This window comes from Pipra filicauda, unplaced genomic scaffold (assembly GCF_003945595.2).
Source record: "Pipra filicauda isolate LSUMZ 115617 unplaced genomic scaffold, ASM394559v2 scaffold204_size1372650_pilon, whole genome shotgun sequence".
Classification (NCBI taxonomy): Eukaryota; Metazoa; Chordata; class Aves; order Passeriformes; family Pipridae; genus Pipra; species Pipra filicauda.
In genome coordinates this window covers 335,562-362,162 of record NW_024104315.1, presented here as the reverse complement: position 1 = coordinate 362,162, position 26,601 = coordinate 335,562, and the positions used below count along the sequence as shown (strand labels likewise).

The window sequence follows — 26,601 nt, the reverse complement described above, 5'->3', positions numbered from 1 at the left end:
AATTACAATGCATTTATCACCTCGCTCCCGTTCAAAGAACTCACGAGCTGCAAAGGATTTAATTAAAACATGATGATTTAATAGGCAGGCTCCATCTATTGTTTACTGGGGAGGTTGAGATTCTCTTTAAAATTAGGTCCCAAATTTAATTTAGGCTTCCACCAACCTTGTCATAGAAACGAGACTCCTGTAGAAAGGAGTGAGTTGCAGACAGTGAGAGCAGGTTCTTTCCTCTCACACAGCTCCAAGAGAGTTGGGGAAGGTGAAGATGATGCTGTTTGTAATTCTTTTCTGAGAGAATCATGAGGAATAAAGCATATTTACTCCAGGAGGTTCAGTGACCAGAGGTGGGGAGGAAAAATGGCCCAAGGAGAGCAAAGCCCACGTGGGCAGCCCTAGGAAAGGTCCCTGTTCCTCTTCCCCCACCTGATGGAGACCCTGAAGACAGAATTTGTCAGCTTGAATTGCTTTTTGTGTTTCCAAATGATGAGTCGTCCCCTGAGGCAAAGGTCTCCTCGGGGCTAAAGCTGGGTTTAATTTCTTTCCTGAGCTTATGATACCCAGCTTACAAAAGGATACCACAGGAGGTCCTTAAAATGGGTTGTATAAGAACAGTAAAAATAATAAAAATATAACTAGTAAAGAAAAGATGCTGAGGGAAGAGCAAAGAGTTGCTGTCACTTTGTACAGTCCTGAGTGCTCAACAGCACAGAGGACCTATAAAAAAGGGCTTTTCCTCAGCCAACCTGGCCTTCTGCACTCAAATATCCACAAACATATTTTCCCACCTGCTCACCACCTACGGTTGGCACAACCTTGTCCACAATGAGCTTCCAATAATTTCATTTATCAGTCACGTAAAGCAGCCAGGACTGGGAGGTTGGCACAGGGGTTGGGGGCAGCACATTCCTCTCACCTCTTTACCAGGCAAATCTGTCTTTACACAGATGGATCTTGATGTGACTCAAGGAAGGTATTGTACAAGACTTCTATAAACAGAAAAAAATGTACAAATCCTGCCATGAAATGATGATTTAATGTATATATAAGAAAAGGCACCGTGCCAGATTCTCAGTTTCTGTCACAGTTTTAATGAAAAGTGATTCCAGCATTTGAGAAACCTCAAAAGCTGTCTCAGCCAAATGCCATGTTTCTATATATTTTCTGAGCTATAAATCAAAGTTTGAGCAGGATATTACCTACATCACTTGATAAAAGACAGCGTTTAAAAATTTCTTATTATGAAATTCATTCTTATTTATTATAACCGTAGCTATATAATGCAACACTTAAGGGAAACTTCCTTTACATGGGAAAAATATCTTAATTTAGTTTCTCTCCACACACCTATTATATACTTGCTGATAATGTAGTGCAGTCCTGATCCAGGAATCTGCTTGGGTAGTCAGTACATGTGTTTTCTCATCAGAGAGCCCAGCTTTAACATCCATACCTTGACTCTTAGCAGAAAATTGAAGCTGAAATGCCTGCTGTGTGGTGCATATCACCAACCCACATTATTCAAATTCACAGCTCTGAACCACTTGTGCCCACTTGGCTTCTGAAAATTGAGAGTTCTGCCCTTGCCCTCAGGCCAGGGGAGGGTTCAGGTCCAGCACACGTGGGCTCTGTCAGCACCACACATGCTCAGGGTTTAACCCAATGCAATAGAAATCCATGGATTTGGAAAGGAAATGTTTAGGGGTTCATGGGACAGCACAGAACAGGGACGGGGGCACTGCTGGGGGGTCAATTCCCAGGCCATGGGAATTGACCCTTGGGTGGTGTTGTGCCAGTGGCTCAGCATCCCACACCTCCAGTCTGTGCCACTCTGATGCTTCAGGTTATCTTTGGGGTCAAGGACTGTTTCTTCATGTTCAGAAAACACCAGTCCCATTTTTTGTTCCCATGAGCAGGGTGTGGTGTAACCCACAGCCAACAGGGAACTGATGCTGAGCATGGCCTCCTTCAGAGGGAGCCTGGAATGGTGGGAGCTCCACCAGGTACTTCCAACACCCACAGGCTCAAATCACCAAATTTTGTCCCCGGGGGATGTTTTTTTCCGTGGTCTATTGAGTTTATTGCATTTAGCACAACTTGGCCAGGTGCCTGTTGCCTCTCCTTGGTGGGACCCTGCTCTGCTGAGAACTGCAGCCTGTTCCTGCTGAACAGAGCCATGAATTATTTACCCTGCCTTCCTATAGCAACTTATTGACTACAGCATTGTAAAGTACCCTATTAATGTTTTAAGCATCTCACTTTATTTTAATAAAAGTAAATAATTTAGGAAACGTAAAAATGCTTTATGCTTTGACTAATGAGAGTGAAAAGTGTACACTGTGTCTTATTTTAATTGGATGTTTACCCTATCCTGTAGAAATCAGGCATTTATTATTTCATCCTTAATTAACTATGCGTGCAATCCCTGATGGATGCACGTTCAGTTTTTCCACTTGATCTAGTCATTAAGAGCCATAAACATGCAGATTATTTTTACTTGGAAATATGGAATAATTCTGGCTTTCAGATTACTTGGTTGCCCCGTAAAGAGCCAGTTACTACATTGGTGATCATTCTCCAAATTAATGCAATGCAGCACGTTAAATTTGGGATAATATAAATTGATTCAAGTGGTGCAAAACCCAGTCAACCTGAAATGAGTGATGTCTTTGAGCCTCTCTTTTATCTTTGTTAACACAGAAATAGTCTGCAAGATCATTTCTGTTATGTCATAGTCCATTAGAGTAATTTTTAGGCAATATTGCAGTGTTGTGTGTGTGAACTTATGGAATGTTTGCTATGCTTCAACGTTCTCCTGATTACCTTTTGGAGAAAGATGTGGAGTATTCACTTTGTTCTAAACCATGTAATTTTATCACCAATAACATCTACAGAGGTGTAATAAAGGCTCTAGCAAAGCCCCATTTTCTTTATCCCCCACCTCACCAGTGGTGTTTTTTCCTTTAGAGAAATCAGACTTTTATTTGTGAAAAAACATCAGTCTCCCAAAATTTAATCCCTGCCCCATTCTGAGGACAACACAGCCCAGTGGTGCTCCTTGGCTTGCAGCAAAACTCAGTTTTAGCTCAATTTTGTTGTTATTTCTCTTATGCACATTCTTATTTTGTGTCGTAGATCTTAAACCCACTGATTAACAAAGATCCTGAGCTGCAGCAATTTGGGAGTCAGGAGCAGTTCCATGCTGGGAGTTGTTTCAGGCGAGGCCTTTGACAGACAAGTCATGTAATGTGTTCTAATGTTGTACCAGGGAAAAGCAGAGTTTGGTGATGACTACAGGAAAAAGAGAGCTCTAAAGGACCAGGCAGCAGATTCTTCCTTATGTATATTTGATCAACCAGCTGTTGTCTCTGAGCTTCCTTACAATGCTCATATTTTCTTAAGCACTTCAGGCTTCAGTTGGAGCAGAAGCAGATTAGAAAGAGCAAGTTTTTAGGCAAAGGAGATGCTGGGGGAGGAAACATAAAGCAAAGGAAACCTGCAGGCAGCATGGGAAGGTGTCAGTGGTGGAGAACTGCTGAAGGAGCATCAAAAGATCATGAGGATGGCAGACAACTTTCAGAGGAAGTCAGTGGCACCCCATGCACATAATGAGGATGTAGTTGCTGTAGGATTTGCATTTTTCATAGAAACATAGAATTACAGTGTTCTGGGTGGGAAGGGACCTTAAGGACCATGCAGTGCCACCCCCTGCCATGGGCAGGGACACCTTTCACCAGCCCACGTTGCTCCAACCTGGCCTTGGACACTTCCAGGGATCCAGGGGCACCCACAGCTTCTCTGGGCAACCTGTGCCAGGGCCTCCCCACCCTCACAGCCAAGAATTCCTGCCCAATATCCCATCTAACCCTGCCCTCCAGCAGTGGGAAGCCATTCCCCCTTGTCCTGTCCCTCCATCCCTTGTCCCCAGTCCCTCTCCAGCTCTCCTGGAGCCCCTTTAGGCCCTGGAAGGGGCTCTCAGCTCTTCCTGGAGCCTTCTCTTCTCCAGGTGAACCCCCCCAGCTCTCCCAGCCTGGCTCCAGAGCAGGGGGGCTCCTGTCTAAACATCAGCAGTGGGGACAAGATGAGCACTAACAGATCCAACTGCTCTGATTTCCCAACCATTATCCACCATCCCAGCAGATCTCTTGATGCCAGGCCCTGATTACATGGAGGGGAGGTCAATGAAGCACCAAGGCCCTCTCCTGTCACAGGAATTCCACGATGGTGGGTTACAGTAATTGAGACAAATTGGTCTTTCCCAGCCTGTAACATCACAGCAATTTTCTTAAAGCCATCCACTTAAAAACTGCTTTCCCAATTACCACACAGGCTTCATAAAACAATTACGGGAGTGCAAACAAACCCTGTTACACTGATGTGCTAATTACCCTCCAGGCTCCTGAACTTTTGGGTTGCCTTCATGGTGCAGAATTGAGGCTTGGAAATGAGCTCCTTCCTCCATCAGGAAAAGGCCATTTACTGATGTACATTTTACTTGTGTGTAAACTGTAAATGCACAATTTCCTGTCTGTAGCCAATGTAGTTGAGTTTTAGAAGCTTCCCAGATATTTTCAAATATTCTGCTGTTTTGTTTTGGGTTTTTTTTCCAGGGAAAAATACATTTCTTCTTGTGAGTAGTTATGAGATATACTATTAGCCTGGACAGTATTGATGGCAATAAGGACTCCTTGCTGAGCTTTCAGCATGAGTCTGATAGGAAGAAATGCATCCCTGTGATAAAGACTAAAATAAAAAGCTACATGGAGTGTTTAGTTTGGAAAGGGAGCACAGATATTTTGGTGCTATAGTGGTCTGTTTATTCCAGAGGTAAAGCTGGAAAAATCCTGCCCTAAGCACTGATGCTGTGGGATAAACTTGGCTGCTCATTTCATACCTTTAAGCAGGAAAACAAGGTGATTTTTTTTTTTAATACGTGTTTTAAAAGATGTTGAAACAAAAATATTTTCAATTAATAGTTAAATTGGAAGAGGGGAGATTTAGGTTGGATATTGGGAAGGAATTCTCCCCTGTGAGGGTGGGGAGACCTTGGCACAGGGTGCCCAGAGAAGCTGTGGCTGCCCCATCCCTGGGAGTGTCCAAGGCCAGGCTGGACAGGGCTTGGAGCAACCTGGGCTAGTGGAAGGTGTCCCTGCCCGTGGCAGGGGGTGGAATGGGATGGGGCTTTGAGGACCTTTCCAACCCAAACCATTCTATAATTTATGCTTATTTTGTTCACACCACATTTCAGGACTCTTGATTCTTGTTACTCTCCTGGATTCGTTGCTTCCCTGTGTCTGTACATTCTGTGGATAAATTAGCCTAAAAATGCATTAATTGTGCATGAACCTTTCCTGGGGTCCTGGCTTGTCCCACTGTTTTCACATTGTGCAAGAGGCACAAAGACATTTGGTTTTCACTATCGCTCATAAATCATTTTTACTCGCTTGTAAAGCTGCTGCAGAATAAAGAACCCCAGCTCTGTTATGCTATATTAGCCCTTTGCAGGCAGCTCCTTGAACAGGTTTCCATGTTATAGATATCATGGAAAAGGTGCCAAGAGGAAAAATGTTACCTCTTTACAGATGGGAGAAAAAAAAAAAAGTCATGCTGAACTGCAATGAGCTCAACTTTCCTAATCTGTTGCTGTGAGTGCCACCATGGCTTGAGCTGATGTCCACGATGTCCTGCCCATGCAGGGGCTGTCATAGCACACCTTCAGCTCAGAGCAGGTCTCAGGAACTCTAAATGCATTAAACCAGTGTCTGTGCATCCTTTCTGAAGAAGCAAAACCCTCCCAGTGTGTTTTACATGGCGAGCAGAGCTCAGCCAGAGCTCCAGACGAGGGAAACGAGCGCTTTGTTTGTGACAGATTTCTGGTTTTATTCCCGAGGTTCAAAAGTAAATTACAACAAAAACGCAGACAGAAACCTGTAATATTTGCCTCCACATTATTCATCCAGCAATGTGGGAGAGCTGCAGATCAGGGTGTGAAAGACAGCAGTTAAAATATGGGGCTGCTCCAGCCTCTTCTGTGCTGGTGTAAATCAAGAGTAACTTCCACTGAAACCAATGGAGCATAAAATTGGTGTAAGTGGGAATCAGGACTATCTCCTGTTCCTATATGTCGGTGAAACTATTTGTTTAAAGTGTTTATAGACCCTGCAAGCATAAATAGCTTATTTTCTTACACATTAAAAAGATCAAAGGTAGCCAGAGTAATATTCTAGCACGAGCAAAACAAACATGTATATTTATTGCCACATAACTTGCAGGAGTCACACTCTGGTTGAATCTGAATCCAAAAATAGGGATTGATTTTCTTTTTTATTTTCTTTGCTTTAATAAAAGGAATCACAGCACTCTATGAAAACATGCATTCATTTGATTTGATTGACATCTTCAATTTTGGATATATATTCCAACTAATGGAATGAATATTGCAATACACGAATCAATTATATTTGTTCAGTTGTCAGGTTTGTAAAGTGAGAACTGTTTAAATTATATATGATCCAGCTGTCTATATATGATGTTGTCTTTATAGGCAATACTATCATCAATACATCTGTTTTAATGAGAAGCTTATCAGCATCCAGGGCTCATCTCTCAGCCACTGTTATTTAGGGAAGCAATGGAGTTTTATCCATGAACCTTCCCCACTTTAGGACCAGGAGAATGCAGCTGACGAAGAAAGATTTGCTGGTGTAATTAAAATCATTTATCATTACTGAATTCACTAATTTAGAGTCATTACTATTTATATTTTCACTGAGTATTTTGCCTTGGAGTTGAAGCAAAATTCTCAAAATACTCAATCCGGGTTAAGGTCTAAAATTATTTCAGTATGGACTTGGCTTAAAGCACCCAAGCAATCGTTCTGATAATATAAATCAGCAAAGAAATAGGTCTGTGAGGAATCAGGGCAGTGGAAAATATTGCCAAATTCTATTTGCTATGATTTCCCCATTTTTTTGACCTTTCCTATAATTTAGAGATTTGATAATACATTTTTAGAAAGAATTGTCTTGTGAAACAAGAGTTGGCTGCAAAACTCACTAGACAGACATATTTAAAAAATTCCTGTTTCCTTATAAAAAGGGTAAGATACATCAAATGGGATTTTGTAGTAGTATCCAATATTTTTATTAATGATGTGAATGATTGAATAGGAAACTTTCAGACTTGTGAATTTAGAAGAACTTAGAGTACTTTGGAGGATAAAAGTAAATTTCAGAATACCTTGATGAAATGTCCAGACTGGAAAAAAAACCAAAACAATCCAGGGACAAGGGTAATATAAAAATTAGCACAGTAGGATGTGTAGGAAAGAAATACCAGACATGTTGAAATTATTCTCCCCTCACTGAGCATTACTTTGGCCTTAACAAAATTAAGGATGTAGTAGACAAAAGGCAGTCATGTTGTATCCTGAAATTCTATTTAAATACTGGAAAAAGCTCTTTTTCCCATAGAAATAGGTAAAAAAAAAGCAAAGGGGTGGACAGCCCATGTTGGCTCTGGGCTCTCCCCCATGGGAGGTCTGCAAGAACAAAATGAACCATTTAGAAATTGTTTTGATACAGTTATTTTCTACTTGGTAGCGCAGCCTTAATTTTCTGTAATTATATTATGGCCTTGCATCTATTTAACACATTTCCATAATTTTTGTGCAGCTTACATTTAGCCATTTTTTATTATGCAAATAATGAAAATGGCAAAAATATTACTAATCAGCCCAAGAAATTTTTTCCAAGCGGTTGTGTAATTTCTCAGTTTTGTACTTTTAGTTACTTCAGGTTTCCAGAGGACTTAAAGAACTGAATTTGATGGAAATAGGGTGATTTTTTTTTTTGGTGGTTTGTCTGACAAATAAGTTTAGAAACAGCACAAGAAATCTGCAAAGGGTTGGAACTGGATGATCTTTAAGGTCCCTTCCAACCTAAACCATTCTGTGATTCTATAAGTCTTGAGTAGGAAACTTGAATTGCCTGAGTTTGTTGTTTGTTTTTTTTTTTTTCTGTATTTTAAGAAGAAATTTGCACAAAAATTCTGATGAACCCTTTCTGCAGCCTCAGCTGGTACCTGAACAGTTATTTGGAGGTGGAAGTGGTGCTGTCACATGGCTCATCTGGAAGAGTCTTCCCTTTGTCTTTCCAACCTGGAATGTGTCTCCCTTCTGACCAGACCCAGTGCCTGGGTTGTCTTGTCTCTCATTTCCCTGCTGCTGCTTGGAGCAGAGATGCTCAGCTGGCACCTCCAGCTGGGAATATAAGGGGAGTGTTGAATGATCTAATACTATAAAAGCAAATAATTTCCTGCCAGTGTGCTGAATTCGTGCAGGTTGGGGTCAAAACCAGGAAAAACTGGGGGTTTTTGTGCTGCACCATAGTGCTCTGTGGAACAGGGTCTGACAGGAATATTTCCTTTTCTGCTCAACTTTAAGGAATCAGGGTGTCCAAACAGTAGGACTTGGAGAAAATGCAGTAGCATGAATTGCATGGGAGCACCCAGAGCTCCCAGTGCCCAGTTTGTGGGCACAACCACAGCTCTGGATCACAGACCATCCCATTCCTGAAGGGTCTCTCCATTTCCACTGGTTTGGTGATACAGGAGCTAAAAGAGAGCAGGATAGTGAAGCATAGCAGATGATTTGTTGTTGTCTGTGAACACCATCTTGGAAAATCAACAGACAAACCCAAACTGATGTTAATCTGATGAACTAAACTGGAATAAATACATAGATTATAGAATCATAGACAGAATGGTTTGGGTTAGGAAGGACCTTAAAGACCACCTAGTTCCAACCCCTTCCCCATGGGCAGGGACACCTTGATCTCACAGCACTTATTATTACAGCACTTACTATTTATAGATCCCATTTATTGCTGCTAAAAAATAATCAAACCAAAAAATGAAATTAATATTCTCTTAGTCCTCAGGCTGGAGCTCTTCAGTTCCATGTTAGGATTTGTACATACACAACTGCCACTAAATCCATCAGGAACACTAAATCAAGATTGTAATAATGTTCTCTGTGGGTCTGGGAACAACTAGGACAGGGTCATTCCAGGAGTGTAAACCTTCCTACCTCCGGTTACTGATCAACCACTAATTGCCAGCAGTAAGGAGGGATGTTTCTACAGAGCATGTTATCTTATAACCATCTCCTGGAGACCCTGGCAGGGCATTTTTCTGGAGTTTGTTCTGGTCTCCTTCACAGAGAGGATGGGACATTGGGGAGCTGGGCCACTTAGTGATTCCTGTGCTCTGAACCAAACCCAGAGCCATTTTTCCAGCTGGAAAACGGCTGCACTGTGAATGAAGTGATCCCTTGGAGAGGCTCAGACCTGCCCAAAGCACTTCACCTACAAACAGGGCCCCAGCCCTGCCTTCCGTGGGGGCTGCTCAGCTCATTGAACACCTTCATCAACACAACATCACTCACACTCTGTTCTTTTTTCCACTGATAATCAGCCACTTTCCTGGGAGGACAGAGCAGGAAGGTCCATGGGCCTGTGCTTGCTTCAACTCTGCTGGAAGTCTAAGGAAATGCTCTTTTCTGAGGCACAGCCTGGTGTCTGATTTCAGCCTTGTCTGTGGCCATGAATGTTAATTCACACACGTGAGGGAACCCTGGGACTGATTCAAAGCTCTTCCTAGACCTGCAGGTGCCCAGGAGAACTGCAAGAGTGTTTGTGGAGGAGAAAATATGCAGAAATTATGCTGGAAATGCCTTTTTTGTAATATTGACACATTTTCACAGGGGCTTTGGGTGCTCACAAACTGAAGAGGAACATTCATCTCTCTTGAGACTGAGGGCTGTTTTTTTTTTTTTTCACTCATGTGATATTCTTGACAGCATTCTCAGGGTACTAATTTGTTACTTTTAATGATAATTCTCTGTCCACATGAGAACAGACGCACATCACACACAGACACTCACATACACACTGAGCTCGCTGCCATAAAATATTTATGAATCATTATTGGCATTAGGGATATCTGAAGCCCAAATTTGTAGGAGGCAATTTTGTAGAAAATGAAATTATGGAATATTTATTCACCCAGTAAGCTGCCCTGAGTGTGTGTCTCCTGCAGAATTAGGGAGTTATTTATTTATGAGCTGGTCTCCTGCTCTCTCCCTTAAAGAGAAACCACGGAACAGGTTGAACAGAATGTTTGTTTACAAATTGGCCAGAGAGAGCATTGTTCTCAGTATGATTTGCAATGACTAATGAGCAACATAATTTTTAATCAGAGGTTTTTCCAGCCTGACACGCTGACAAGCACATCCTGCCCGTGTTCCATTCGGCACGGCACGCAGGCAGCTGGGGATGCTGAGGGGAGAACAAAAGCAGTGGGAGAAATATCAGTGTGGCAGGAGAGGATAAGACTTTCCCAGCAAGCCAGATGCGGTGGAAACGTTTTTCAGTTTAGGACTTGCTAGGCTGGGTTTTGGCGGCGCAGCAAAGCCGAGTCCTCGGGTTGGGGTGGGGAAGGAAATGAGTTTGTCTGTGCTAATGAATCAAAGGGCAGCAGTCAGCAGGGATAAATAGAGCATGAGATCTGGGGCTCGGGAGTTCTCCAGGATGACTCCGGAGACACCCCGGACCGCGAGGCAGGAAGGGCTCTGGAAGCAAATCGACGTTGACAAAGCTTTTAAAATTTCTCTCCCCGTTCCCCGGCAGTTCAACACGACAGCTGCTCATTCGTTCTGCCACCTTCTGCACAAACAGCCACATGCACAGCCCGGCTGTGACCTCTGCCTCTGCCTCTTGAGCCAAACCATCCCAGGGGAACTCCCCTGCCTGGGCACGGGGTGATTTTTGTGGCCTCCCTAAATTCCATGACCTCGAGGAGCTTTGAGACCTCGCGTTTCCCTCCGCAGAACTTGGAAAGAGCAAACAGAATTTTCTTCATCTCCCAGGTCCAAAAAAAGGACTTTTGAAGGTGAAAAATGGGAGAGGACAGGGCAGAACAAAGGTGTCAAAATGCATCCTCAGCAGTGCTCTGTCTCTCCACTGTCTGTGTGTCTCACCCCTCTTCGCCACCTGGCTGTTCAGGCTCAGAGGTTCCTCTGCACATTCCTGATATGACCCTCAAATTACTCCCTTAATAACAATATACACGTTTATTCCATTATTCCTTGATAAACCCCGGGTTGAGTGATCATAAAGGTGTGTTTCTTTAATACCCAGTTAACACAGCCTTTCCAAACAAGCTATTTTGGCTTGAAAGTGCTTTTTATCCACTTCTCCCTAGTAACAAAGAGCCTCTTTAAAGTGGAGATGACTCTGATAGCGCTGGAGATATTAACACATGTTGTTGCTGCAACCCCTTTAACACTTCCAGGAATTTAATTTTAATTAATTACTTTATACTGAGAATGGGGAAAGTGAGAAATGCATCACCTGCTTTTATGGGGAAGAAAAGCAAAGATCAAGACTTCTTGAAAGACTTAGTGAAAGGGAAAACAAGATTGCTACATTTTCTGCTTCTGATTTAGGGCTGGAAGATACTTTGCATTACATTATCATTTCATTTTACATTTTAATCTGCATATATCCCATGGGCATGTGCCAAGTGCTACCAGAAACATGCTCCTCTGCTGCCACTTTTCTGACCATGTATTACAGGAAAGACTGGATGTAATGTCAGCAAACAAGGAACAGGGAATAATGACACAGGGTTTAGACATGAGCCTTTATAAGACAAAATGTAAGGTGTACCAGCTAAACTACGTGTTTTTAAAGGGGCTGGGTGTCCTCATTTTAGAAGTGCTTGGGCAACTTTAATGGAGAAGGACTGTAATGATTTTTGACACGTGTTAATGGTGTGTGTCACGTTCTTTATATTTTCATAATGACATGTCTAATTTCTGATGGCATGTGTCACATTGCATATGTTTGTTAAATATAGGTCACAAGCTAAAAATATGCACAATATTAGCAAAATATATAAGATAACAATTGCATATATCTCCCTCATCGCAGCAACCTCGACTGATCCTAAATCAGAGATTTTTTTAAAACTCTGTCTTAAAGACTGTGGTGAAAAGTGGAGTTGTTTTGATGAGAAAAAGGGATTCTGTCTCACTGGGGTTATTCCTAGAGATGGTGCCTCTTTCTGTGAGAAATGCTGAGCTGTGAACATGGCAGTGGCTGATTTATATGGTTTGGCAAAGGCTGCAAACAGCAGCTCTGGGGAGGAAGGGTGATGGCAGAGCCACGTTTCAGGCTGTCCCCTAAAAACAGCCGTGACCTTCTGCCCTCCGGGTGTGTGGGTGACATTATCCTGCCTCAGGGAGGAGCTCAAGTGATAAGTGACCAATCTCCAGGTCCCAAAATTCACATAAAAGCCTGTGATAGGAACCAGGACCATCCATGGGCTCACTGTTCTCTTACCAATTAACTCTTGCTTTCTGGACAGTGGTTAAGTCACTAGAAGTGAGTCTTGGTGTCTAGTCCAGACATTTCCAACATCCAGGTTTCATGTTTTGCCTCAATAGCCCAATCTGACAGGATATCTTGTGGATCTTGAGGCTTTTTCCTCTGAAAAAAAATTGACATAAGCAATGTATGGATCTTAGATACTCACCAGAGTAAATTCTGTTATGGGCAGGATGGTGTCTCTTAATAAGATATTGTCTTATATTCTCATTAGATAAAGTTTGTAGTTAGGGGTTTTTTTTGCTAATTAAAGGAAGGAAACAAGGTTGTGATGGTTTCCTAGTGGTCGAATGTTACTCTAGTTCTTCACAACTGTTTTTGTTGTAATTAAGTAAAACTGTTAAGGGCTGCAGTCCCTCCTCCAGCACTTGCCAGGTCAGGCTGTAGGACTGGTGTGAGCTGAGTGGTGCTGTCAGTGTGTGTAGGATGGAAATGGGATGGAATGCCTTGCTTTTGCTGGCTAAGAAGAATTAGACACCCTAATGGACTCACAAGTGTTACCGAGAAATGAATATGAAAAATAGATAAAGTGAACTCTAAAAGCCACATGATGGAGAGATAGAACATATACATGTCCAGTTCAGCCAAGCTTTGAATGAAGGAAAAGTGAGAAGAGACTGAATGGAAACTCACTTCATACCTGTCAGAGCCCACCTAATCCCACTTTAATTAGATGGTCAACAATTTTAAATGAGATGGTGAAATTGTGCCTGAGCTTCCAAAGGGCTTCTACGTTTCCACCTCAATTCCACCAGAAATGATGCATCAGTGGAGAAAAGGAACATCATATCAGGCAAGAAACTTCCTCAACTTGTGATTTTACTTCAGAAGTGTTTGTAAATCCTTTAAATAACCCTCCCCTTCGTATCTGACCTGTTTCTGCCTGTTCATGCACTGCTGCCTCAGCTTTGGCCGACGCCGCCCGTTTTCCTCCTCCTGATAATTTTTATGGGTAGCACAGGGATTAGGATTTGCTCTCCCATCCATCAGCTTCACTGGAGATGCTCCAGCTTTTCCTCCCTCCTCCCTCACCCTCTCCCAGCTCCTCGTGTTTGCCCCAGTTTTGAACTTGCTGTGGAAAAAGCGTTTTTCCAGAAGTGTGTGCCAGCCTTTGAGAGAGGAATTTGATGACCCAGGATTGTTGCAACAAAGGCAATTAGAAGTCTGCTGCATATGCATTAAATAGACTATATAATCCTAAAATGAAGATGTTCCTAAGAGCAACCCATGAGGATGCTGAGCTAGAGGAAGCATGACAACAGATAATTTCAAATCCAGCCAAGCTTGAAAGAGGTGTGTTTTCCTCATTCCCTGAAGTTAAGAAAGAAAGAGCTATAAAATCTCCTCACTTGAACAAACAACTCTCACTTCCACTCTGTCCTATCCTCAGTTTTACACCACTTATGATAGATAATTGTGTTCAACTTTGGGAGATAAAATTATTAACCAGTTAAAAAAACAGAGAGGGGAAATATCTAAAGTATCAGGAACCAGCAACTGTCCCCTTCTTGCAGCAATAACATCACCATAGTAAGAAAAGCAATAAATCCCTGATGAGAAATCAGAGCCACACCTTCTAAATTATTTCACTGATGTCATGAAATTCTATTTTAATTGAAGATATTGACAGCTTTCCCTATTGAAGGCCAGATGATTTCAAGGGGAAAAATACTGAAGACATTGGTTTTCTTGGCTTTTGTACGACTGGGATGTCTGATATGAAGGATGTTTCATGTCTGCTATATAAGGTTACCCCAAAAAATTCCATCATTAGGTTCCAGAAATCTCTTTCTATGAGGATATGAACTCTATAAAATCCTTGATAGCAGTGGCTGGAGAATTTGGTTCAGATAGAAAAAGCACCTCCAAAAGACCACCCACAAGAAAAGGTGATGTCAAGCTAAAGATTTTGTTTCAACGGTGTCAAAATATCAATTTTCCTTATCTTCAACCCAAAGGCTTTGCTGGAGCCCAGCTGGGGCTGATCTTCCTCCTACAAAAGCAGAGTGGGCAAAGGAATCTTTGGGGTCCAAAGGTCTTAACTCACAGTCTGTCTATGGAAGGATTGAATATGAATATCAGCAAAATATATTTTATAAAATGATAAATTCAAGTCATAGAGAAGAATTTCCATCCTGAGAAAAACCTACAGAGTATCCCAGGGAGCTCCAACACTTGCTATTATCAATTCATATGGCTGAGATTCCCTGCTGAATCCTAGAGAATTATATTTAAAACCTGAAAGAAGTTTGAAAGGACAAAGGAAACTGCTTTTTTTCCCCCATCTTTTTCTAGTCTTGTTTGTCCAAAATCCTGATTGTGTGGGACTTTTAACATGAAGGTGGAGTTCTTATTTACCCCTACACTTGTGCTTGCTACAGGCTAACTTCTGAGGGATATTTTCCATAAGAGTCATATCAAAGGCCCATGAAGTTGTTACATATGTCATGTTCTCCACTTCTCCTTCTGTTGAAAAGACCCATTTATTTATCCTGCAGTGAAAAATGGGCTGTGCAGCGTTCAGCAGAGTGAGCACTGCAAACCTGATGTGGCTTGTGAGTAAATGAGGTTTCAATGCCTCTTTTAAATACCTGTGAATGTTACTGATATCCCAATGAGATGAACACATGACAGACAGATGGGTTTGCTGCCACGTTGAATATTCTGAGCTCATTCCAATGCCTGCAATTCTCCTCATGAAGGGAAAACAAGTGGCTGAACATGTAAAGGCAGTGGGGAGGTGATGGATTGAATGTAGGTAGGAAAAGAAATCATGGAGAATTAGACTAATGAAGGGGAGAAATGATCCAGTGATCAGGGCTGAATCCCAGGATATGCTGAGTTAGGAAGGGACCCACAAGGATCATCCAGTCCAACCCTCAGCCCTGCACAGGAACATCCCCAACAGTTACCCCCTGTGCCCCAGAGCATCATCCAAACCCTCCTGGAGCTCTGGCAGCCTTGGGGCTGTGCCCACTGCCCTGGGGAACCTGGTCAGTGCCCAACCAGCCTCTGGGGGAAGAACCTTTCCCTGAGATCCAACCTGACCCTGCCCTGGCACAGCTCCAGCCGTTCCCTGGGTGCTGTCCCTGGTCCCCCCAGAGCAGAGCTCAGTTCCTGCCCCTCCTTTGCCCCTGCCCAGGAAGGTGGAACTGCAGTGAGGTCTCCCCTCAGTCTCCTCTTCTCCAGCTGAACACACCAAGTACCCTCAGTGTCCTCACATACCTTCCCCTGATCCTGACAAAGATCAAGAATTCTGGAATTTGTTTCACATTCCTTGGCAATGTTTTGGCCATTGGACACGTGGATATTTTGCTGAGCTTCCCACAAATTGTATTTTGCTTGTCAAGTAGAAAGATGGAAGAAGAGATTCCCATGTTGTTGTTGTTGCTCTGGGGTTTACTTGTGTAAGGAGAGAGCTGCTAAAGCCAGGATGGGCTTGTTGGGCTGATAAAAGAGGAGCACAGTGGTGGTAAGTCCATGTGGGGAAAAAACAGGGTCTCAGTTGTCCCTGCCTGGTGTCACTTCATGGAGCACCTGGGACATCTCTGCTGTGCTGCCACATTCCTCCTTCAATACCAGCACCCATGGAGGAGCCCAAAGGACACCCCATGACAGCTCAACTCCATGTCCTGAACCCATCATGCAGTTTTTGTGTCAGGTGTTCTTTGCCTGATGCCAATAATGTTGAAACAGAGAACACTGCTTTAAAGCGAAGAAAAAACAACTACAAACCAACCCACAACAGCAAACAAGCTATAAAAGAACCATGCAGACTATAAAAAGCCTGCAAAACCTGAGATTTTCTTTTACTACAGAGCTATCAACACCAAAAAAAAAAAGAAATAAATTATTTTTGAAGTTCAGATATATTGAGCTCCAAAAGCAAATCAAAACTGCTTCCCCTGCTGTTCTTTCCAATATTCACTTCATGTTTTATTTGGAAGTTAGATTCATCTCCACTCTAAAATGTATTCCACTTTTTATCTTAAGTATTGCTGTTTCCAAAGGAACAAAGGATATTTCATATCAGCGTCTTCCGACTGGACTTCCTAATGCATTTGATTTCCAGCTATTAACCAGGGAGCTCTATATTCACAATCACTTTGTGGTTTTTAAGACTCTACAGGTTTAGGAGTGTATGGATATTCTCATAAAGATCAGTACTTTATTTTGTGCTTCCCAGTGTTTGCCAATATCCTCTTGGCTCATGGCTGGACATGACCAGGAGATCAAATATGTTCCTCTTGCGTCTCTATTTGTTCTCAATGAACCCCTCAAAACACGGAGTTTTGATTATTTTAAGGCAGAAATATCTTGCTATTGCTCTTTGCTCGTCAGAAACATTCACATGGAGTTATTAAAGCATTCTCATGAATATAAAATCATGGAATCATTAAGGTTGGAAAAGACCTGTAGGATCTTTGGGTCCATCCCTTAACCCAGCACTGCCATATAATTGCCAGAATTCTCTCAAATCTTTCCAAAAAACTGATTTAGAAGTTAAAAACCCTTCTTGAAGATTCAGACTGTCATGTCTGAAAACTTGTGGAATTTGTGGTGTCGTTGTGAGGATGGTGGTGGAAGTGGGATCCCTCAGGAGGGAAATGCTGGGCTGAAACAAGAGCTGGGTTTTGGGATCAGAATGCCTGGAGCCAGCACATAACCCAGCTCCCCCTGCTCTCTGAAACATCCCCAGTGCTGCTGAAAACTTTAGTTAAGACTAGAATAAGTTGGCAAAGACTGCTTTTCTATCACAGGCTAATTTACATCTCGTTTCTAACCATTTGCAAAGTTTATTATAAACTTTCAAATCGCATTGCAGTGCTTGCTTTCAGCTGCTAAATCACCAGTTTAAGAAAGTTGCATTACTTTTGATTTTTTTTTTTTTTTTAAATGAAACTTAGGATTTCAGGATTGTGTTACTGTGTAAAATTAAAAGAGATTGGATAACAATTTTCACTGAAAAGTATAGGTCTTTTTCTTGCTACATATTTTTATGAGTATTTTGCAGATAATCCATTTAACGTGGATGGGAAACGTGTGATTAACAAAATAGCTTTCAAACACCAACCTAAAGTTTGTTTGTCTGCTTTGAGATATATGCAATTTAAGAGACTTCAGGGAGGACCTTCTTTCTCTCTACAACTACAGGAAGGTGGAGCCGGGTGGGGTTTAGTCTCTGCTCCCTGGGAACAAGGGATAAAACAAGAGGGAGGGTCAGGTTGGACATCAGGAGGAATTTCTTCATGGAAAGGGTGGTCAGGTGCTGCCCAGGGAGGTTTGGAGTGCCCACCCCTGGAGGTGTCCCAGGAAGGCCTGGCCGTGGCACTCAGTGCTCTGGGCTGGGGACAAGGTGGGGATGGGGCACAGGGGGGATCCATGGGCTGGGAGGGCTTTTCCAACCTCAAAAATCATCCTGGGATTCTGTACCATTAAACCCTTTCCCCAGCACAAAGCTCCCTGCAGCAAAGCATTCCATGTACACTTACTTGGCTTTAATCTCACCTGCAAAGCTCTGATTTCAATGGGATTTAAGTGTGTGCTTGAAGTTAAGCCTGGGACTAAATGCTTTCTGGTACTGAGCTACTCACCCACGTGCACGAGCAAGGAGATCTCAAAACAATAAATGTTTTACATTGATCCAGGTAAACTGCAAGAAAATTATATATATTTCATGATATGTTTGAGTCTACAATAAAATACATGACAAAACCAGTAGCAACCTCACAAAGTATGAATATCCTTGGTGTAATTATATTAAAAAAAACCAAAAAACTTTTATTTGCAGCTGCCTGGTCTGAAAAACATTCCTACACCATGTTCTTGCAGACTGGACTCAGCCAGTCTGCAAGTATTATTGCTGTAAATAACCTTCCTCCAAAGCATTGTGCTTTGGCCTTATGATTTATTGCTTGAATTTCTGGCAATAAAAAAAGGAAATATCGTCCTATTAATTGCTTTCTTCCACCTCTAAACTCAAATATCCACAGACTAAAGAAACTTTGTGTCATAGAAGGTTATTTGTCTATTGTCATACTCACGTACCAAACACATTTATTTGTGCTTTGAGGAAGCCTCTGTGTGTCTAATTTTTGGATTAAATGTTTGATTGCTTCCTCAAAAATATCTTTATGATCATTTAGTAGATCTTAGAATCAAGGCAGATCTTAAAATTGGGCAACAAGTACCCTCAGACTCAACTTGGAGTGCACATATTGAAACTGGCACTATTCCAATCAGCTTATTAGTTTTATAGATTTGAATTCTCTTGGCACAATATGAGAAATAACACAAAATCTCACACTAGCAACATTTCTGTCTGGCTATAATCAATCAAATCATCATTTGCATTTAAAACTGGTATAAAATTCTACATTTGCTACATTTACATCCCTGCCTTTTATTCATACCTTGCATGAATTCCCTATGCACAATCATGTGAAGATTAAGTTTAAATCAATGAGAGAAATATGTGAAACATCTGGAAGCATTCAAATTCCCACAAAAATCCTTTCTCTGCACAGCCCATTATGTTGAAACCACGGGAAAAGTAATTTACCTCCACAGCTCCGAAATCTTTCATCAAATGAAAGTGCATTGTCTTGTCTATGGAAATTCTGCAAGTAGTTAATAATTATTTACCATAATTTGCTGTTATTCCCAGTTTCTATAGAAAAAAATAAAGAATATTCTGGGTTAATTACATTATGTCTAATTTTTCTGTAGCTAAATATAGACCAGCCTACAATGAATGCTGAGCTGTGGGAAGTTGAGGTCAAGAAGGGAGAATTATTTCAGCACCTCTGATTTCTGCTGTTGTTGGCAGAGCCCTGGGTGGCTGCACATGTTGTCCTCGCATTTATAGTCAAAAGTTTATTTGTTTTGCTGAAAAAACTTCACACACACACACACCCATTCCCCTGACACCTGCCCTGAGCTGTGGGATTTGGTCCTTTGGGGTTTTGTGGCTCTCAGGGGATTCCCAAGTTCCTGCAGGTGAATGTGCCCTCCCTGCAGATGGTTTCAGTCTCTGTGGCCAAATTTTGAGCTTTTCTTCTCAATTTGTTCATGGTGGTGATTAATGCTGATGGTTTAAACAATATAACTGTGTTTCTGAGGTACAATTTGGAATAGTAGCAGAGAAGGGTGATGGAGCTGGGAAGGGTCTGGAACATCAGGAGGAGCTGGGGGGGCTCAGCCTGGAGAAAAGGAGGCTCGGGGGGACTTTCTCACTCTCTGCAACTCCCTGACAAGGGTGGGGAGCCAGGGAAGATTTAGATTGGATATTCAGGAAAAATTCTTCATATAAAAAGCAGTCAGGCCCTGGCACAGCTGCCCAAGGCAGTGGTGGAGTCCCCATCCCTGGAAGTGCTCAAAAGACATGTGGATGTGGCACTTGGGAACGTGGTTTAGTGGTGAACATGGTCATGGCATGTTGATGGTTGGACCCAACAACCTTAGAGGTCTTTTCCAACCATAATTCCAATGCTTCTGTGGTTCTACGGCACTCGAGGGGCAGCTCAGCAGGTCCAGTTCTGAAAACTGCCATTAGATTCTTTCTCCCCCTTTTGCACTTCCAAGGAGCATCCAGGTTTGGGGCAAAGCCACCTGTTTTGCTTCACTGGAGGGAATCAATGTCGTCCCAAATACTTCACTCCTTGACTCCTTCGTGCTTTATCTCAGCATCCCCTCCCAGGGCAGTGGCAGGGGAAGGACCACCCACCCCAGGAGCTGTGCAAGCCCCAAGCAGCTACAGGAAACTGCATCTTTGACCAAAACCTTCTGTTTAGACATAAACACCCAAGAGAATAGATAGATACTGCCTGGGAGCAAAGCAAAGACTCTCTAGGTGAATAGATCAGCAGCACAGCACTGGATGCCTGATCAGGAGACTGTTTCTGTTTTACTTAAATACAACCTACAAACCCAACTGAACATCTTCAATAAAACACACTAACACACAGCAAAACACTCATTTAAACCTGCATTCCCCAGTGGCTTCTGAGGAAATATTTCCTCCTCTGTTTGGTGCCTTTCCTTTATATTTTTATTCCATGTGGGTTTTTTTCCATGCGTGTGGTTTCTCCAAGCCATCCAGGATGCAGCAATTTGACTCACACACAAAATCCCTTTCCTAACAGTACCATGAACAGCCTGGAAACTGGAGTTTGTGTTTGATTCCTGTTTGAAGCAAGGCCAAAATTTGTTCCCCTCCCAAATTTTCAGGTGGAAAAGAATTCTTGCTTTCACCTGTTCACAGGGAAAAATCCCCCCAAATCCTCCCGCTGGCTCCTGTGCCTGGTTGGGAATGGCTTCCCCTGCACCAGCTGCTCTGCTGAAAACACTCTCAGTGTGCTGCCATAAGATTAGTGGACACTTTCCCCAGCCTGTGAACTCCAGATAAATCCCAGAACAGCAGCAGGAAGAAAGCAACATAAGCTGAAGCAGAAGGTCTCCGTTTATTGGAATGGCGCGTTCCGGGCGCTCCAACGGCTCCAGGGGAACAAACTGCTCTACCTGCCTCTCCAGATATGCAAGATCACAAAAGCAGATGCTGCCCTGACCTCTAGCCAGTGCATTTGTGCTGCTCTGCTGGTTTGGAGTTATTTGTGCCCCAATTATATTGCTACATTTATTATTCCTCTTTAACTCAATTGCTCGCGTGTGGTTTCGAGATGTGTCGCATCTGGGAAAAAAAAAGAGATATGGATTACATATTCTATCATTTGTCAGGGTTTCCAGTTCGTATGTTCCCATTATAGGAAGCTGATATTTTTGGGTTTTGCAACTCCACAGGTCATAGCCTGCTTGGCCACGTCACCCGGCAGAGAGTTTTGGCACAGCCTGGGCGTGTGGCAGAAGCTCCGAAGGTGTGAATTGTGTTTATAGAATCACAGAATGTGCTGACTTGTAAGGGACCCATAAGGATCATCCAGTCCAACTCCTAGCCCTGCACAGGCCCATCCCCAAGAGTCCCACCCTGTGCCCCAGAGGATCATCCAAACCCTCCTGGGGCTCTGGCAGCCTTGGGGCTGTGCCCACTGCCCTGGGGAGCCTGGTCAGTGCCAACCACCCTCTGGGGGAAGAACCTTTTCCCTGCGATCCACCCTGACCCTGCCCTGGCACAGCTCCAGCCGTTCCTCCATGTCCTGTCACTGGACTTTGCACCAGAAAGAAAAGTCCTGGAGCTGGACTTCAGTGATCCTCGTGGGTCCCTTCCAACTCAGGATATTCTTTGCTTTTATGATTCGATGAAAACTAGCCTGGCCTGGCTGAGGATGTTTTTCCCTCAAGGTTTTGAAGGATAATGGGGGGCTCCCTGTATTCTCAAGGTTTTGCATCATTATCCTAAAAGAACAAATACCCCAAACACAGGGAAAAGCTGCAGCACTGGATCTCCCCCAGCACTGGATCTGCTGGTCTGGTGTCAGCCAGACCCTGGGGACGGTCACCCAGCATGGTCCAGACGTGAGATACAAACCAGGCAGCCCCAGGGCACAGACACCACTGTCCCTAAATGTCCTCAGCTGTCCCTGGGTGGTTCACAGCCAGTGACAAGCTAAAGCCCCAAGGGATCCCTCAGCAGAGAAAGCCCCATGCCTCCTGTCTTTGTCCCTTGGAAAGACACATCAACTCACAGGGAGCAAGTGGCCTCTCAGGGACGGTGATGAAGGTCACCATGAGAGCTGGCAAGAGGGTATAGATGGAAAACATCTTCCAGCAGTCTGAATAACTCAAGCAGAACCTAAAAATCCCAGCTTTGAGGGATTTTCCAAACCTGTCTCATTATGAGGTGCCTGCTCCAGGTCTACACCATGGGTAGCGTGGGCTTAGTTTGACAACTTTACTGCTCATCAGATGCTTCTTGAAGGTTAAAAGGGGATTTAACCCCCTCCCTGCCTTTATTTTAGGTTGTTTGGAAGTGCAGAGTTGAGCCTTATGCTTTAAAAAATCTTTCACTGTAAAGAGACAGAAATTCCTAAAGAGGGGAACACATTTTAATTGCTCATTTGTAGAGCTTTACTTACAAAATCTATTTTAAGCTGCAATTTGAGATTTACAGATATTTGTGGACCATGCCTTAAGGAAAAACTCTTCACTAATAGATATGGAAATTAACTGAGGTTTACATTTTCTCCCTAAAACTCTATTTTTTTTTTCCTCACTATTTTTAGCTGAAGATGAAACAGCAGATTGAGAAAAATAGGAGTGCATAAGCAAGGAAGGTTTCTTTGTGAAGGGACTAGTTCCAGTTAGCAGTGGGGGATTTATCAAAGCTTGGGACACTGGGAGGAGGAATCAACAGATAGATATCCTGAGTAGGCAAAAGAAAAATCATTAAATTTACAATATTTGATGAAGTGCACACTGTAAATGAGAAATATCTGGAAAACTCCTCTTTCAGCCTGTCAGGTGAGGCTTTTTCGTGTGCTTCACACACACAGCTGAAGGACAGCACATCATGGGTGCTAATTGGGAGTGGTCAGGCATTGGAACAGGTCCCTCAGGGAAGTGATGGGGTCACCATCCCCAGAAGGGTTCAAAAAATAAGTGGACGTGCCACTTCATGATATGGTTTGGTGGCCATGGGGGGGTTTGGTCAAAGGTTGGACTTGATGGCCTTGGAGGTCTTTTCCAGCCTTAATGACTGTGTGATTCTGTGGCTAAACTCAATTTTTTTAACTTCTCCTGAACCTTTATTAGGGCAATAATTTGCAGTCAGCACTGACACTGGTTTGAGCTCTCCTTTTCTTACTTTCCCTAGTAGGGATCCACAATTCCCATGGTATTCCATCTTTCTGAGCCATCCTGCAGGATGTACACAAGCAGCCATGAACCGAACAAACATGAATATCACAGAGCACCAGATCAAACTCAGTTAAATTCCACTTTTTGCCCTCCCTTTTCATTTTTCTAAGGCTTAACAAATAGCCTCACGTTTTGTTTGCTCTTCCAGGACCTCCTTCCTGCAGGTTCTTCTCTTTCCTATATCATTTAGGGCACGTACAAAACATGCTCAGACGACACACACTATATGTTGCTTTTTGAAACAGCCTGACATTCAAAAACCAGAGCCTACCAAGGCAGGAATTAGATAGGATTTACTGAAACCAAGTCTGCTATTTTGCTGTTGGTTCTTGTTTCTCCTAATAATTAATTGGGATGATTAAAGATTGATCTCCCTGTGTTAATGGACATCACAGAATGGTTTGGGTTGAGGCACTTTAAGGTTCATCTTGTTCCAACCCCCCTGCCATGGGCAGGGACACCTTCCACTCTCCCAGGTTGCTCCAAGCCCTGTCCAATCTGGCCTTGAACATTCCAGGGATGGGGCAGCCACAACTTCTCTGTCCTCACAAAATATATGCCACAAAAAATCCCCTGAGCGTGACTTGAGTTCTCTGAGCTGCTGACTGAAGCAAGAGCCAGAGGAATCCCTGTGGTTAAACAACGACCAGCATCACTGTCATTAATGCTGATAACAACAACATCAGATAATTCTTGGCCTTTTTTTCCACAGGTTCAGCTGATCTTTGAAAACCCACCAAGTTTGAACCTGCTCTCCTGGAAAATAACAGAAATAACAACTCTGCTCAGGTGAACCAGCCTGGGGATTTTTTTTTCATCCAGCAACTGTGAGGAGCTTTTTTATCCCGCTCATCCCTGACAGTGCCAGGGATGAGCCGATGCACGCAAGCCCCTGTGCCAGCCATCTGTTGGGCACAGCCTGTGCCAGCTGCTCGTCGTGGGCTGCAGGTAAGAGCGGGCTCCAGGACAGGCAGGCAACAGGAAGTTTATGGCATTTCAAGAGTTTAGGGAGGGAATCAGGAGGAAAACAGGATTCCAGGCACAGCGACGGGGCCCGGAGCCTTTGCTGACGCACCAGAGGGTTTTTTTAGCCGTGTTGGGTCTGCTGGGAAAATGGCACTGCAGGGCTTCAGGGGGGTGTTTTTGTGCTGGGATGACTCAAACCTTGCTCTCTTCATGCTCTGAATACAAGGCTTTTGCGAGGTATTAAAATGTGCTCGCCGAGACTTTCCTTTCTTGGGAACCCAGTCGATACCCGTGTAATTCAAATGCCTGTCTTGCCGTTTGCATCCACGTTCAGTTGTGTCCTAAGTAGGTCTTTCATAACCCTGGGTGGCTCCCAGGCCTTTGGACCCCTCTCCCAGGTGTCCCTGCAGTGTAAAATAACAGCAGCTCCATCAGCTTTGATTTATTCCACACAGCTTCTCAAGACATCTCAATTTTAGTCTTATTTTTAAGCCATGCCAGGAGTGAAGGGAAGCACAAGGGAGTTGTGGATTCACTGAGCTGCCCATCTGGGATGTGTGGATTTGATTTTCAGGACAAACAGGCACACAGAGCTGGGAAGGAGTGTCCCTTCTTCCTCATCCTGGCTTAATCTCCTCCACAACATTTCTGTACTCCAGGTGTGAGAAGTGCTCCCGCTGCAGCATTCAGCCACATTTCTGAGAAGTTTGGGCCCCAGAGAAAACTTTATCCATGTTTTATCACTTTGTTTCCTTTGATCCTGATACAAGCACAACCCTGAAAATAGATAATGTCTTAACATTGCCAATACCAGGGAAACTTTTCAGCCCAAGCTCCACAGATGAGACACCTGAACTCTGTCCTTGGGCAGAATGGATTTGATTTCAAGGTTTGAAGCCTCTTTCCACATGCCCAGCCCATCAAAGGCACCCACTAAATTACTCCAGTTCAAACCTATATTTTCAGTAGACCTTTACAACACCCCTGTTGTCCTGGGCAAAAATCCAGCACCTCTATCCTGCTGCTGAAATGTGCTCTGTCCATCCCCTAAATACTAAAATTGCATGATTTAAAATATGCCAAATCTGCCACTGTGTGTATGAAAACACACACCCTTTACTAATATAAGAATAGAGATATGTATTTGTTAAATATTTATGTTTACCTCTGTAATTTCCTTCATTAGAAACACTTCATATTTTGGATATTTTAAGGTTTTTTAGCTGTTTGTCATGGCAATTATATTCTGCTTGTAAATACTGTTTCTTAGGAAGATAAATCATGTCTTCTGTGAAGGCATTGGCTACTACATCCAGGAAGATTTCCCATTTTAAAATAATCTGGAGAACAAAATGTTTTAAACAACCAGTTGCAGCCACCTGCAATGGTTTTTACTGGGTTACAGTAATTTCCTTTACTAAAAATTGCTGCTAAAAGGGGCTTCGCTCTTTGTATAAATGATACAGCTCCTGACATGAGAGACCTGTGCACAGTCTAAAATTAAATGCTGTAAAACTGAAGGAATCAAAATAACACATCAATCACATTAAGATGCTAATTAGCAGATCTTGATATTTTCAGCCTTACGCTTTGATGGCTTAAAGATAGTGAAAGGATCAGATAAGAAATGTTATATAATATAGTGCCTGAAATGAAGATTTAAGGGGATTTATACTTTTGTCACATCCAAGAAACTTCAGGAAAGATCCACCCATTACAAACTTTAGAGTAAGTGTGAATCTATTAATTTAAAGGGCACAAATTCAGAAACATCTAAAACTAGCTCCTTAGGCTCAGTATTTGCCAGTCCTTTCCAAAACCCACAGGGTAACTTGGGTCTGTCCTATTCATTTGTGTTATCTGAGCTATTTTTTCCCTTTGGTTTATCAGCTTCCATGGGGTTATTTGAGATATCTGATTTTACAAGGCAAGCAATGTAAGAGATACACATCTTCTGTGGTTTTACCTAGCATATAATTAGACCAGCAAGGGTCTAAGTCTTACAACAAAGCCTTAAAAATGATAACTTGGTACCCAGTATGTGACTGAGAGATTTAAATCTTCTCTTGAGGGAGAGTGGGAACTACCAGTCCAGGTATTTAAAGATGAACAGCACGAAAATACATCAAATTCACTCGGGTAAGGTACAAGGATTGTGCTGTTATTAATTTTGAAACCTGCAAGGGGACTCCTATAAAGATAAATTCAGGACAAAAGAGGCCAGCTATCTAACTTCTACAGGTTAGGAAACCTCTCTTTGGGAGGCAGGGGGAGGATTATAGATGTGTCTGGAAAAAAAACCCACAAAAAACCAAAGAACAGCTGAAGGCTCAGGAGGTTTGCAGACAAAATTTTATTTTTGTTATTTTCATCT

The 26,601-nt window shown here is 42.8% G+C and overlaps 1 long non-coding RNA gene across 1 annotated transcript in view; it reads left to right on the top strand.

Annotated features, from left to right (window-relative positions):
* The window catches only part of LOC113999999, a 45,326-nt gene that overhangs the window by 17,079 nt on the left and 1,646 nt on the right, over window positions 1–26,601 (top strand). The window contains exon 3 of the long non-coding RNA XR_003545078.2: window positions 23,974–24,209. This is a non-coding gene — a long non-coding RNA (uncharacterized LOC113999999). The remainder of the gene's footprint in view (window positions 1–23,973; window positions 24,210–26,601) is intronic.